Consider the following 14,744-nt stretch of genomic DNA (forward strand, 5'->3'; position numbering starts at 1 on the left):
AACAACAACAACTTAAATCGACATCTGAATCATCTATTTCTTTATACAGTAGTAGTTTGACAAATACGGAGAAGGTATATTCTCGAATTCGAATACGTATCTAATTTTATTCCTGTAAAATACTTGTTTCAGGGCTTTAACTATTAGTTCTGTTCCTTTCTGCAGTTCTTCTAGGCGAGAGCGTTCGGGTATTTTAATTTTTCGTCGTATGTGACACTATTGTTAAAACATCCCGCGTCTTCCTGTGTGTATGTCGGCAACTTTTCTGCTTCACATTCTTGCGAGATTTCTGTATTGAACTTTAAGTTTACAACTTCAACAAATGACTGTCTGTTAAATGTTGTTATTCCATCAAACTCAGCAACTGGTTGTTCTGTTGCTAGGTGGACAACATCCAGCTCGCCACACTTAGATAGAATGTAACCATACTTTTGAAGCCAATGCAAATGGGAATACACATTTTTCGTGTACCCCTTAATATAGTGAACGTTCTCGATTCCATTGATTTCGGCCAGTATTCCAACATGAAAGCAATCCATTGCTGTTTACTGTAAATGTCAATATATTGTGTTCCCCCTTCGTAATCAGATTTTTCCATACAGTGTGTTTAAATCAGCATGCAAAACTTGGATGCACATCCGCAATAGCTTCTTCCTTAGAAGTGCAACAGCACTTAAAGGAGTAATTTGTCTAATGGGAAATGGCTTAAGTCTGTTTGATAAATTGGCTCTTTTTCTTAAGACTTGGGGTGTAACATTATTTGTAGGAACCAGTCCCAATTCGGCGATATCTTTATCGGATGGTATCGACGAGAACAATGTTCTAGACTGAGAAAAATAAGTTTCTCCTGCTTTAACGTAACACCTATGCGTAGTGCTTATATTTTCTTTGCTGGAGTCAGAGTTAAGGAGCTCCACGTAGTTTACAGGCAGGTAATTAAAACTGTATGCAGACAGAGCATAACTTACAAGCTTTTCTCGGCCTTGAGGGTCCGGCTGTCTTACTTGCACACTGGCCAATTTTCGAGTGTTCTTACCCCATTAGACAAATTGCAGAACGTTGTTAAACACGATACAGCAATTGCTCTGTAAGTTATTAGATAGCTGACACCACATGGACGCAATTGTCACTGAGAAACGTGGAGCACATTGTAAATACTGCTTTTTGGTGTCTAATACACTTAAACAGCTTTGCACTGGCTCGAACACACGATACATTCTGTAGTTGTAAATTGTAGCCTCCATCCTGGTAATACCATGTTCCTTAGCCAAAGAAGACGTACAAGTTCCCTGTAGTCTTTATAAAGCCTATACGAGGTAAGATGGTTAAAGACATTTTGTTTACACCCGGAACTGTGATAAGACATATAAATATGTTATGTGCCTTTACAATTGGAGCTCATCCAGCTGTCTTATTGTTGTCCACAATAACATTCCTGCTTCCCTTGTGGTCCCCTTCCATTCAGAACTCGTGGGTTGGTATTAGATAGCCGCACATCTCCACTGAACCGTGGCGCCACTGAGTTAGCAGACGGTTCTGTCTGGCGCCACTGGCTCAGGTGCAGCATCAACTATCCCTCTTGCGGCCTCATTGCCAATGTCTATGAGGGAGAGTTGGTATGTGTGGTCTGTGTCCTTAGAACGTCTTTGCTTGCCGATATACATACAGGTTTCGCTGGCCCAAGAAGGCGGCACGAAGGTTGCGGATTGGCGGTAGCGTCGCGACATGAGATGGTCACGACGTCCGAGCGGCCACGGGCTACGCAAGGAGGGTCTGCGCAGAGCGAAGATACCGGAGTACTTCACCGGGGTCAGCGTCGCCTACAAAGCAGCAGGCCGACATGCCGTCGGCTGGTTGGCAACATTCGTGTCGGACGACCGCTCGTGTCCTGGCTGCCCTCTCCTACCTGGCTTTCATCGGCACCACTCAGTAACCGCTGCGACGAACCGTGGATCCGTGGAACTGCTTCCTGATAAAGAGGAGTAACATTCTGTAATCCTCGTGGTGATTTGTTTCATTGTCTACCTTCTCTCATTATTTTATGGTTTGTACCCGACCCTCAGAGTTTTACTCGGTTGGCTCTTTGGTCGTAAATATTGGCAGTAGTATTGCAGTAAGCCACGGGCATATGTGTGTGTGTGTGTGTGTGTGTGTGTGTGTGTGTGTGTGTGTGTTGTCGTGTTGTCCTTAGCATAAGTTAGTTTAAGTTACATTACGTAGTGTGTAAGCTTAGGGACCGATGACCTCAGTAGTTTGGTCCCATAGAACTTACCACAAACTTCCAAAATTTCCAAGAAGACAGACCGTGTCCAGCGCTGTGGTAGACACCGCTGTTTCACCCGACAATGGGTGGTCTGCAGGTCCGGCCGTCTTGTGATCATTGGCATATTCTTTGCTGTTTTGCAATACAGCACTTCAGATTTCTTTTGCAAAGATTAAAAGTTTATTCAACCAAAGGTTAAAGGTCAAAAGAATTCTGCAAATTTGTTCACTTTGTTAAAGAAAATTTTATTGTTAAATGCTTAGATTATCTGTAAAACACAGTTTATGTATTGTTAAATAAACAGGTTGTGTGAAAAGAAAGTTATATTAGTGGGTCCTCCCGTCCACGTGATACTTAGCTCCAGTAAGTACCAGTAATCACCCATTTTATTAAAACTTCCAGCAAAGTCTTGCGTTATGTTTAAATCCGAAAGTAATGGTTCAAATGGCTCTGAGCACTATGGGACTTAACAGCTATGGTCATCAGTCCCCTAGAACTTAGAACTACTTAAACCTAACTAACCTAAGGACATCACACAACACCCAGCCATCACGAGGCAGAGAAAATCTCTGACCCCGCCGGGAATCGAACCCGGGAACCCGGGCGTGGGAAGCGAGAACGCTACCGCACGACCACGAGCTACGGGCTCCGGAAGTAATAATCCTCTACAAGTAGCTGCTGCAATATTCCAGGCAACTCTTCCATTAGAACATTCCATTTAACGTCGGTTAATTCCACTTTATATGGCAAAGCCACACGATTTTTATATTTCTTCGAAATGGTTTTCAGGGCTTCCTTGCCGATTTTGTCCAATACTCCTCTTCCTGTCACACTGTCACTTCCAAGTAGGAGAAATGGGAGCTTCGCCTTGACACCATGTCTTCCAGTGACGAACTTGAAGAATTTACTAGGTAGATAATAAAGAAGGAGATACGTGGCTCATTCAACTAACATTACACATCGTCCCTTCTCTAACTGCTCCTGACAGGCCCCTTGATCACGGATTTTAACTACCATAATGTTATCGCAAAACGGTTCTTTAATAGGAGTAAGCACATTTAAATTCTTCTTGCTCCAATAGTAACCATAAACCAAAGCGTTCGTCGGTTGGTCTCGTTCTCCTCCCTAATAGTTGAGGCATGTTAAGCGCTTTGGAGGAATCCATGATGACACTTTCAATTACTACAGAAGACTGATCGGTTGCATCCGTCATGCCTCCTTTTATGCTCTAAATATCTACGATGGCGGCACTTCCGGTCACGTCATCTTCCTCTCATACATTCTAAATTTGATTGTACCTGCAATCCAACAGTAAACTTCTATCTGAGTTGCGCTATTTTGTGTGCAAGTTGTCCGTGGGACGGAGGGCGACTGCCCCACGCGAGTCTCACCATGTCCTGCGCTGTACAATCCCGCTATCACGCTGGGATACTGTGGTCCACTAGTCCATCCGGCTATTGCGTTGTACCACAACGACCAAAACCGATTATAAGACAGTCACAACACAAGGAAACTGTAAGAGTTGTGAGGCACTGCGGAGCATTTCCAAACTGCTGTGCGAAGGTGACTGACGACCTCTACACTTACACTGACGGGACAGCTGACAGCGATTGATCCCTCACATTGCTACAATGTACGCGATCACTGTTTCGATCTTAGCCATACGCAGAAGGTGTTTCCCCCTCCACCAAGACTCTTTCTCCATGTCAGTCGATCATTATGGGGTAATCAACAGCGTACCAAGCGTACCAGTGGGCGGAAGGGATGGAAAATACACCATCGATGTACTGTATTAATAAGCATCACAGTTGATAGCCGATCAATTTCAGAAATTTTACCGTAATATCAACGCCGACTAGTGACGCGGCAGCATGCTTCCCATTTTCTGTATCATTGCTAAACAGCCCCTCCACTACTTTGTGAGTACCATAACGAATGTAAATAGATAAATGTACAGTACCTTTACTCATTGTTCATTCTCGAACATATACGCCAAAGTATACCAGACAGCGACCTACATATCTCTAGCACTTCGACCATAGTCCGTAATTTACGATCCTTCTCTATGTGGATGGGAGTCACAGGCCATTTTCGCATTCTTAGGATAAAGATACAGACCTGAACACCTCCTCGCATTTTCTTTGACCAACCCTCCCTGCGACACTGGCACCGATTTAATCTGCAGCTTACCAAAAGAGACCGATACGTTCCACGTTTTGTGGGGGGAACAGTGAAAAACCGAGGCTGTAACTGCTGTCCCGCACCTATCCAGGCGCGCAAGATTTCTCCAGATGCCCGAATGTCGAGGAGGTTAGCACCGCTTATGTGTTTATGGTATATATGAAACTGGTGGATGGTATAGCAGATGGTTAAGAACAAGAAATGGGTGGTTTTTATGCGCGGTGGAGCTCCTGACGCATGGAGTTTGTAGAAGTTTACGTAAATCAACTGCGCTATCAATTCTAAAGTATTGTTCTAGTCTCCGGGGTCATTACCGTGAAGGTATTAGTAAGAGAGAACATAAACACATTGCACTACTAAAGTTACAAGAGTCCGCAGTCAGAAGACGCTATAATGTTAGATCGTTGCGTATCCTGACCTATTAGTCATATGGAATGCAATCCTGTTACTATCCCAATGAAATAAATGTGTTTCCGGGCATGACCTACATTCTTCTTGCAGGTTTATCTACTACGAACTATGGTGACGAACTGTAAAACGAAAAACTACTTCCTTAAAACATCGATTTCTTGTGATACATGTACAATACAGTTTTCCAGAAGTGTATAGCCCCCACTGTTCACATCCGATCACAGCTCAGAAATTATACTATCCTCGCATCAGTCCTATATAAAATGATCGTTAGTAACGGAGAATGTCTCTTAAAAAGAAAGAGACAAGCGCATAGCAGCGGTGTTTGACATGTGAAATTACAAATCATGTCGCCACTAACTCCGTAAACAGGACATCTGTCAAGCAGATGTATACACGTGGATTGTAGTATCTCACAAACACCTGTCACTAACTTACAATCACTGTAGTTGTGAAACTGAAGACTCCATTTAATGCCCAAGATGCGACAGGGGAATGGAGTACATCACATAAACCTTCGTTCGTCTAGAGGAATGTCTCGAGACAGAATGGAAGTCCTCTGATGACCGAGAGGTTTGCTGTTAACGATCGCAAGTAGACAGTGCTCTGTCACACACAGAACACGCAGTTGTCTGTGAGTCGAATGCAGGTTGTGAAACAACTGATGCATCCCCACAGACCAACGGCAAAAAATGATCGTATGACCTACAGCAACATATCCCTCTCTCTCTCTAGACTGCCACATCAGCCTACCATTAAATCCTACCTCGTTACAGCCCCACCTCAACCGATCACTCCATCCACTTTTTGTCATCCTTTAACGCAGATGCACGAAAGTTAGAAGCTTTCCTGGAAAAACGAGAACCATCTGTCTCTAAACACAGCAAACAGCGATAGATACTGTATCATTACAAGCTATACATTTTTTTAAACTCCTCTCTGTCCGACACCAGCATCTTGACAGTTGAACGTATTTCCCACTAAAAAAAGAAAGATAGTACCTTAAACCCCTGCATTTTTGCCCACAAGATTGTAGATGAATGGTAGAGTTTGATTCTGTCTGTCACCAGTTTCGAGTGGTACTGCGAAATTTTTTCCCAGAAGGACAACGCCAGTTGAATGGTATCGTCAATTTTTGATCTGTATTGCGATTTTATACCGTCCCTGTGCAACGCTATGCATGTACGAGTAGTTGTGTAATTAGGCCCGATCTCTATGGTTAAGTACGTAATTAGGACCTATCTTTGTTTCATTCCCCGACCAAAATAAATAAAGTACACTAGCCTAACTTTCCTCTCGTGCTGTTGAATAGTTTCCATGTGTTGGGGGTGCACTTGAGCTTTCCATACAGTAGAATCAGGATTCGAGTCCCAGAAAGGACATTGCCATTTTTAATTCCCCATCAATTCCTAGTGCCTCTGGTGGTATAATTGTGATACATGGGTGTTCTGTCCGGGAGGACCAGGGTTCGAGTCGCAGAAGGGTACTGTTTAGTTGCAATAGCATGAACATTCTTCCATTACAACCTACACACCATACGGCGCACAGTCATACTCTTATGGACGTAATCGCAACGACACGGACTGACAAAGTAAGAGATGTTGGTCAAACATCGGCCCCTGGTCTCTCAGCACATGATGTAATATTCCTGGCCTACTCTGTGCAGCCCCCAAGGATCAAATCGCGAGACATAACTTGTAGGAACATGAAACGTATTGACCTTGACACTCTAACAGCCGATTGCTCAGAAATCTCATGGCATCAAATAATCAGAGAACCTACAATCGACGGCAAAATTAATGAACTTGGTGATAAACTCACTGCCCTCTATGACAAACATGCACCTGTACGCACAATCCGTGTAAGAAAATCTCCTGCTCCATGGTTGACAGCTGATTTATGTCCAATGATGATTAATAGGGATGCTGCCCACAGGCGTTTCAAGACAGATCCTAAACCCGAGCGTTTCGAAGAATATAGAAAGCTACGGAACAGAGTGAAACAATGCATTCGCAATGCTAAAATCAGGCACGCTCGCTCCCTTGTATGCAGCGATCTGACGCCCACGACTCTATGGAAGAATCTCCGTAGCTTGGGGGTCGGAAAGGCAAAATCGGAAACTACTTTTCATGTGTCAGCTAACGAATTAAATGAATTCTTCTCTGCACCTCTGAATACCCGCACGGCTGATAATTACCGTCCACAAGAATCCCCAAACAGGATAACTAACAACAATACCTTCCATCTAACACGCCCGGGTACCCGGGTTCGATTCCCGGCGGGGTCAGGGATTTTCTCTGCCTCGTGATGGCTGGGTGTTGTGTGATGTCCTTAGGTTAGTTAGGTTTAAGTAGTTCTAAGTTCTAGGGGACTGATGACCATAGCTGTTAAGTCCCATAGTGCTCAGAGCCATTTGCCAACCTTCCATCTAAAACATGTAACAACAAATACGGCAAGAAAAGTAATAATGAGAATCTCTTCTGACGAAATAGGCAACGACAGTATCGGTATAACCATGATTAAGAATGTTACCAATATCTTAGTACCTGTCTTAACTGACATATTTAATTTGTCCCTCGTGAACGGAATATACCCCACTGCATTGAAAAGAAGCATAATTCGACCCATCCCTAAGATCGAAACCCGCAACTTCCTAGTGATTACCGACCAATTAGCATACTGCCTGCTGTTTCCAAAGCACTTGAATATATTGTTCATAATCAAATCACTGAACACTTGCATGAATTCAGCCTATATGACATTTCAATCCGGTTTCCGTAAACATCACCGCACAAGCACTGCTCTAATTAAAGTAACTGATGACCTGAAATATGCCATCGACAATCGAAAGGCAACAATATTGACGCTACTGGACTTCAGCAAAGCTTTTGACACTGTTAACTTTGGCATATTGCTCAGAAAAATGCAACAGCTTAATTTCTCAGATAGTGCAATGAGATGGTTTGAAAGCTACTTAAAAGACAGACAGCAATGTGTTGTTGTCTGCGTAAATGAAAAATCTTCCTGGAAACATGTTTCCTCGGGAGTGCCACAAGGATCAGTCTTAGGACCACTTTTGTTTTCTTTATATGTCAACGATATTTCGTCGGTTATGTCCTCCTGTAAATATCATTTCCATGCCGACGACCTCCAGCTCTACCTAAGCGTCAGACCTGAAGATGTAGACAATGCAATCGCTCAGATGAATGACGATCTGTCTTCAGTAGTGACATGGGCGAAAAACCTGGGGCTTAAAGTAAATGCAAAAAAGACGCAAGTAATCTTAATAGCCCATCAGAAATTAATAAGTTCAGATTTCCGCGAACGGCTACCTCCTATTCTGCTCGACGGTACTCCAATACCATATCAGAAAACAGTGAAGAACTTGGGTGTAACTCTGGGTGAACATCTCAACTGGGCGGAGAATACAGTCGCAGTGTGCCGAAAGACGTCTGCTTGTCTCTATGCTCTCAAAAAGTTTCGGAACATATTTCCACAGAACTTGAAAAACGCCAGCTCGTGCAAGCACTCGTTCTACCGAACACCCATTTATTGTGATGTAATTCAACAAGGCATGAATAGTGAAAACAAAAGACGGCTAGAACTAATCATGAATGCCTGTGTGCGTTACACCTGCAACATTCGCCGATATGATCATGTTAGTGCTTCATACCCCGAGCTAGGGTGGCTGCGGCCGGACAAATTGCGTCACTACCACACTCAATGTCTTCTTTACCGACTCCTCGTCGCGCAAGCACCCCAGTACCTTGCTTCAGAGATTAAAAACCTGTCATTCCATCATAATCGAAACATGAGGTCACTCTTATTTGGTATCCTAACTGTGCCCACTCACAAAACAAAAACTTTTGCAAACTCCTTCTCAGTTGCCGCTGTCCGCCTCTGGAACAAACTGCCCCTTACCTTGCGCAAAATTCAATCTCCTGCTGCTTTTAAGAAGAAGCTTAAGCATTTCCTACTATCATCCTCATCACGTTCTCCACAAAATTAATGTACAAGGCCAATCCTCTTATCTGTCAAATAGCAAAGCTAGCGTCTCCTATCTTGCTCCTGAGATGCCTTCCTCTTCATCTATCTCTATTAGCCACGCTATCTTCTTTTCCTTTATATTTCCTTAATTATGTTTCATCATGTCTCTCTATTCTTCTCCTCCCTTCACCATGAGTCTCCCTCATACTCCTTGCTGCTAGCACTCCTATCTAAAATCTGTCTCTTCAATAATGTCTAATTATAACAGTACTTATGATCAACGAATATAAACTCTATATGTATGTATTTTTCCCGGTGTACCTTTCTAATTGTTTATTTCACTTTTTGGACTAGATGTAGTTTAGCACGCCTACTAAAACATATGAATGTAAAATGCCTGGTTAGATGTAAGAGAGGGCCTGACGGCCCTAATCTTGCCAGGTTAAATAAATCAATAAATAAATAAAATAAATAAATCAATAAATTCCCAGATGGGAGGGGTGGGGTGTCGTCAACACAGCCCTGTGACAAAGAAATCTGGCCAAAATTCGAAATTCGCACCAAAATTACAAATTCCCGCCAAAAAACGAAATTCCCACTCATAAGGTAGGTTGGGTGATGGGGAGGGTGGAGGGGAGGGAGGGGACTGAAGCCCACATGTAGGCTGAGAAAAACATGTGACGTCATCTGGGGTTAGGGGTCGGCGTGATCGGGGGAAAAATGATGGGTGTGGTTTTGGGGTGTCTGATTGATACGCAAATTAATTAAATTAATCAGTTTGATATCAAAAGTGGGGTAACGCCGCCACTACCCTGCTACTACGATCTGTGTCTACATACAGCCAGAAAATTAAAGGTTCTATTTAAACAGGACAAAGCCATTCTCCACATTTGTTGTCCTGAGACTGGTTTGATGCAGCTCTCCATGCTACTCTATCCTGTGCAAGCTTCTTCATCTCCCAGTACCTACTGCAACCTACATCCTTCTGAATCTGCTTAGTGTATTCATCTCTTGTCTCCCTCTACGATTTTTACCCTCTACGCTGCCCTCCAATGCTAAATTTGTGATCCCTCGATGCCTCAAAACATGTCCTACCAACCGATCCCTTCTTCTTGTCAAGTTGTGCCACAAACTTCTCTTCTCCCCAATCCTATTCAACACCTCCTCATTAGTTATGTGATCTACCCATCTAATCTTCAGCATTCTTCTGTAGCACCACATTTCGAAAGCTTCTATTCTCTTCTTGTCCAAACTATTTATCGTCCATTTTTCACTTCCATACATGGCTACACTCCATACAAATACTTTCACAAACGACATCGTGACACTTAAATCTATACTCGATGTTAACAAATTTCTCTTCTTCAGAAACGCTTTCCTTGCCATTTCCAGTCTACATTTTATATCCTCTCTACTTCGACCATCATCAGTTATTTTGCTCCCCAAATAGCAAAACTCATTTACTACTTTAAGTGTCTCATTTCCTAATCTAGTTCCCTCAGCATCACCCGATTTAATTCGACTACATTCCATTATCCTCGTTTTGCTTTTGTTGATGTTCACCTCCTTTCAAGACACCGTCCACTCCGTTCAACTGCTCTTCCAAGTCCTTTGCTGTCTCTGACAGAATTACAATGTCATCGGCGAACCTCAAAGTTTTTACTTCTTCTCCAAGAATTTTAATTCCTACTCCGAATTTTTCTTTTGTTTCCTTTACTGCTTGCTCAATATACAGATTGAATAACATCGGGGAGAGGCTACAACCCTTTCTCACTCCTTTCCCAACCACTGCTTCCCTTTCATGTCCCCGACTCTTATAACTGCCATCTGGTTTCTGTACAAATTGTAAATAGCCTTTCGCTCCCTGTATTTTACCCCTGCCACCTTCAGAATTTGAAAGAGAGTATTCCAGTTAACATTGTCAAAAGCTTTCTCTAAGTCTACAAATGCTAGAAACGTAGGTTTGCCTTTTCTTAATCTTTCTTCTAAGATAAGTCGTAAGGTCAGTATTGCCTCACGTGTTCTAACATTCCTACAGAATCCAAACTGATCTTCCCCGAGGTCCACTTCTACCAGTTTTTCCATTTGTCTGTAATGAATTCGCGTTAGTATTTAGCAGCTGTGACTTATTAAACTGATAGTTCGATAATTTTCACATCTGTCAACGCCTGCTTTCTTTGGGATTGTAATTATTATATTTTTCTTGAAGTCTGAGGGTATTTCGCCTGTCTCATACATTTTGGTCACCAGATGGTAGAGTTTTGTCAGGACTGGCTCTCCCAAGGCTGTCAGTAGTTCTAATGGAATGTTGTCTACTCCCGGGGCTTTGTTTCGGCTCAGGTCTTTCAGTGCTCTGTCAGACTCTTCACGCAGTATCGTATCTCCCACTTCATCTTCATCTACATCCTCTTCTTTTGTAATTGTGACCAGGACGGTCGCCTGGTTGAAATGACAGAAAGCGTGGAAAGGACCCGCGAAGAGGCCCGTGAACAACAACACAACGGGAGAGGACAGACACGACCAATGAAGGACAGAACGAACAACAACAAAATCGAACAAAGGAGTCACAAGGAAACCTAAAAAACACGTCCACTCGTACACAGAACTAGGAAGTAAGTATGCTGTCTAACGCGGGGCGATGTGTCCACAGATGTACGCGAGATTAGACTGGCTGGCTGAGCGAGAGGCAGGCGCTTAAGTACTCTATCGGGGGCGCCGCTATTGGCCACTGGAACCACGTGTCCCATGTGACGCCCTCACACTAAATTCGGGCCAGGAGGCGCGCGCCGCCACAGCTTACGGCGCGATGGTGCACAGACCTCTAGGGGTCTTAGACGTCCACGACGTCTGGCGGGTATCCAAATTCCGTGGTGCGTGCTACCAGATCCCTCCCCACTGAAACTTGCTCGTAGGGGCGGAAACGCCCCGGTCGGTGCCGAGGTGGGCGGGAGTGGGAAGAGGAATTGGGCACATCAGCCGCCATTGGCGGGGAGGAATGGATGCCCGAGATATCCATGACAGCCGATCCAGAGTCCAGGGTGGGGGGGGGGGGGGGCGGCAACCTGGGACAGGGACGGTGACTCGAGGACCAATTCTGTACGGTAAAGAGGTAGGGAAAGAGGCGGTGGCAGCATGAGGGCGGAGCTGATTATAATGGCGGCGCTCCAACCCTTTCAACATTTGCACCGACGTCACAAGCCGCCCACGGGCCGCGATGACCGTGGCCGGTGTCCAACCCACCTTGTGCCTGTACTCACGGGCCCACACGGCCACGCCAGGGGCATACCGCTGCAAGGGCCGGGAGTGGGGGCGGGAGGAGCAGCAAATGGAGCAGGGTCTGCAGCTGTCGCCCTTGAAGGAGCTCTGCTGGACTGCATCCGTCAATTGGCATAGTGCGATAGGTGCTCAAAAACTCGGTGAGGGCCGATGTGGTTGGAGACGTATCGACCACCTTAGTCAACTGGTGTTTAAAACTGTGGACACGCCTCTCCACCACGCCATTTGACAAAGGGTGGAAAGGGGGGCTACGGATATGTTTGATACCGTTGGCTGGATAGAATTCGAGGAAGCAGGACGCCGTGAATTGGGGACCAATATCGGAGACCAGTGTGTGTGTGGCAGGCCCTCAATGGCGAGAACCTGGGCCAGGGCCATGAGTGTAGCCTCTGTGGTGGTGGATGCCATGCGGACAATGAATGGGTATTTGGAGTAGGCATCAACGATGAGTAACCATATGGACCCCAAAAACTGGCCCACAAAATCGATATGGATGCAATCCCAGGGCCTGCGAGGCACAGGCCAGTGTGCAATAACTGAGGGGCGCTTGTCTGATGACATGCACAGACAGTGCACCCACGGACCAGGCGCTCAATATCGTCATCGATGCCGGGCCAATATACATGCCGGCAAGCCAAAACTTTCTTACGGGACATACCCCAGTGCCTGCGGTGTAACAAAGTGAGCACCCGAAGCAGCAATTCTGGAGGGATGACAACCTGCTGGGCATCTGACTCCGTGGCCAACACAAGGACATCATCGACCACAGAGAGCCTGTGGACAGGTGGCGCCAGGGGCTGAAATCGGACTGCATCCATCAACAAAGGAGGTGGCTTACAAAACACTCGTTCGACCTATACTTGAGTATTGCTCAACAGTGTGGGATCCGTACCAGATCGGTTTGACGGAGGAGATAGAGAAGATTCAAAGAAGAGCGGCGCGTTTCGTCACAGGGTTATTTGGTAAGCGTGATAGCGTTACGGAGATGTTTAGCAAACTCAGGTGGCAGACTCTGCAAGAGAGGCGCTCTGCATCGCGGTGTAGCTTGCTCGCCAGGTTCCGAGAGGGTGCGTTTCTGGATGAGGTATCGAATATATTGCTTCCCCCTACTTACACCTCCCGAGGAGATCACGAATGTAAAATTAGAGAGATTCGAGCGCGCTCGGAGGCTTTCAGACAGTCGTTCTTCCCGCGAACCATACGCGACTGGAACCGAAAAGGGAGGTAATGACAGCGGCACGTAAAGTGCCCTCCGCCACACACCGTTGGGTGGCTTGCGGAGTATAAATGTAGATGTAGATGTAGATGTAGAGTAACATAGGACGGCCACCTGTGGACCACGTAGTTGAGAACCTGCCGGAAGACAGGGTCGCGGCGGGTGCCGGCAGCAATGTGAGCAGCCATAAGAGGCAGATCGTCCAGTGCAACCCGGTGGGCGGAATCAGTGTGATAGCAGAGGACCTCCTGTTGGTCAAAGACAGGATTGGGGCCTGCTGGGAGACGTGACAAAGCTTACACATTAGCATGGTGGGTGGTGGGCTTAGATCAGATAGTGTAAGCGTAGTTACATAAAAACAATGCACAGCACTGGAGACATCGAGCCGTTTGCTCTGGAAGGTGAGAGTGGGGTCCAAAAAGTGTAACAAAGGGTTTATGGTCCGTCAGGAGGGTGAACTTGCCCCAAAGAGATAGGTGTTAAATTTCTGGACGGCGAACATGATCGCCAGGGCCTCCTTTTCAACCTGGGAGTAGTTCAGTTGTGCTGGGGTCAACGTCTTAGAGGCATAAGCGATGGGCTGTTCGGAGCCATTGGCATCCCAGTGCACGAGGATGGCCCCAATGCCATATGTCGACGCATCAGTCGCCACAACCAAGGGGCGGTCCGGAGAGGAGTAAGGCAAGGGGTGGACTTCAGCATCGCCTTTAAATGGAGAAAAGCTTGGTCACAGGCAGGAGTCCAAACAAAAGGTACCCCTTCGTGACGCAAGTGCTGGAGGGGTTGAGTAACGGAGGCAGCCTGGGGCAAGAACTTTAAGTTATAAGTAACCTTGCCCAAAAACACCTGCAGTTCAGGTAAGTTCTTGGGACGAAGAAGGGCCTCAGTGGCCACGACATTACGACCCAAAGGGCGAATGCCACCTTTGCTAAGCCAGTGGCCTAAGTATTCCACTCCCGGTTGAAAAAAACAACACTTGTCCAGCCGCCAGCGTAGACCAGCAGACTGCAGAGCATGAAATAAGGCGCTGAGGTTTTGCAGATGTTCCTGGCGGAAACGCCCGGTGACCAAGATGTCATCCAGATAATTCACACAGGCAGGGATAGACTGTGTAAGCTGCTCCAGGAATCGCTGGTAAATGGCCGGCGCCGACGAGAAACCAAAGGTAAGGTGCTTGTACTTATACAATCAGAAAGGCGTGTTGATAACCATGATGTTCTGAGATTCGGCATCCAAGGGCAACTGGTGGTATGCCTCAGCCAAGTCGATCTTGGAAAAATACTCTCCCCCGGCAAGCTTGGAAAGAAGGTCTTCCTGTCACGGAATAGGGTAAGTGTCAACGAGAGACTGAGCATTGACTGTAGCGCCGAAATCCCCACACAGCCAAAGGGACCTATTGGGTTTTCGTAC

The sequence above is a fragment of the Schistocerca nitens genome, chromosome 2 (genome assembly GCF_023898315.1).
Source record: "Schistocerca nitens isolate TAMUIC-IGC-003100 chromosome 2, iqSchNite1.1, whole genome shotgun sequence".
NCBI classification, from domain to species: Eukaryota; Metazoa; Arthropoda; class Insecta; order Orthoptera; family Acrididae; genus Schistocerca; species Schistocerca nitens.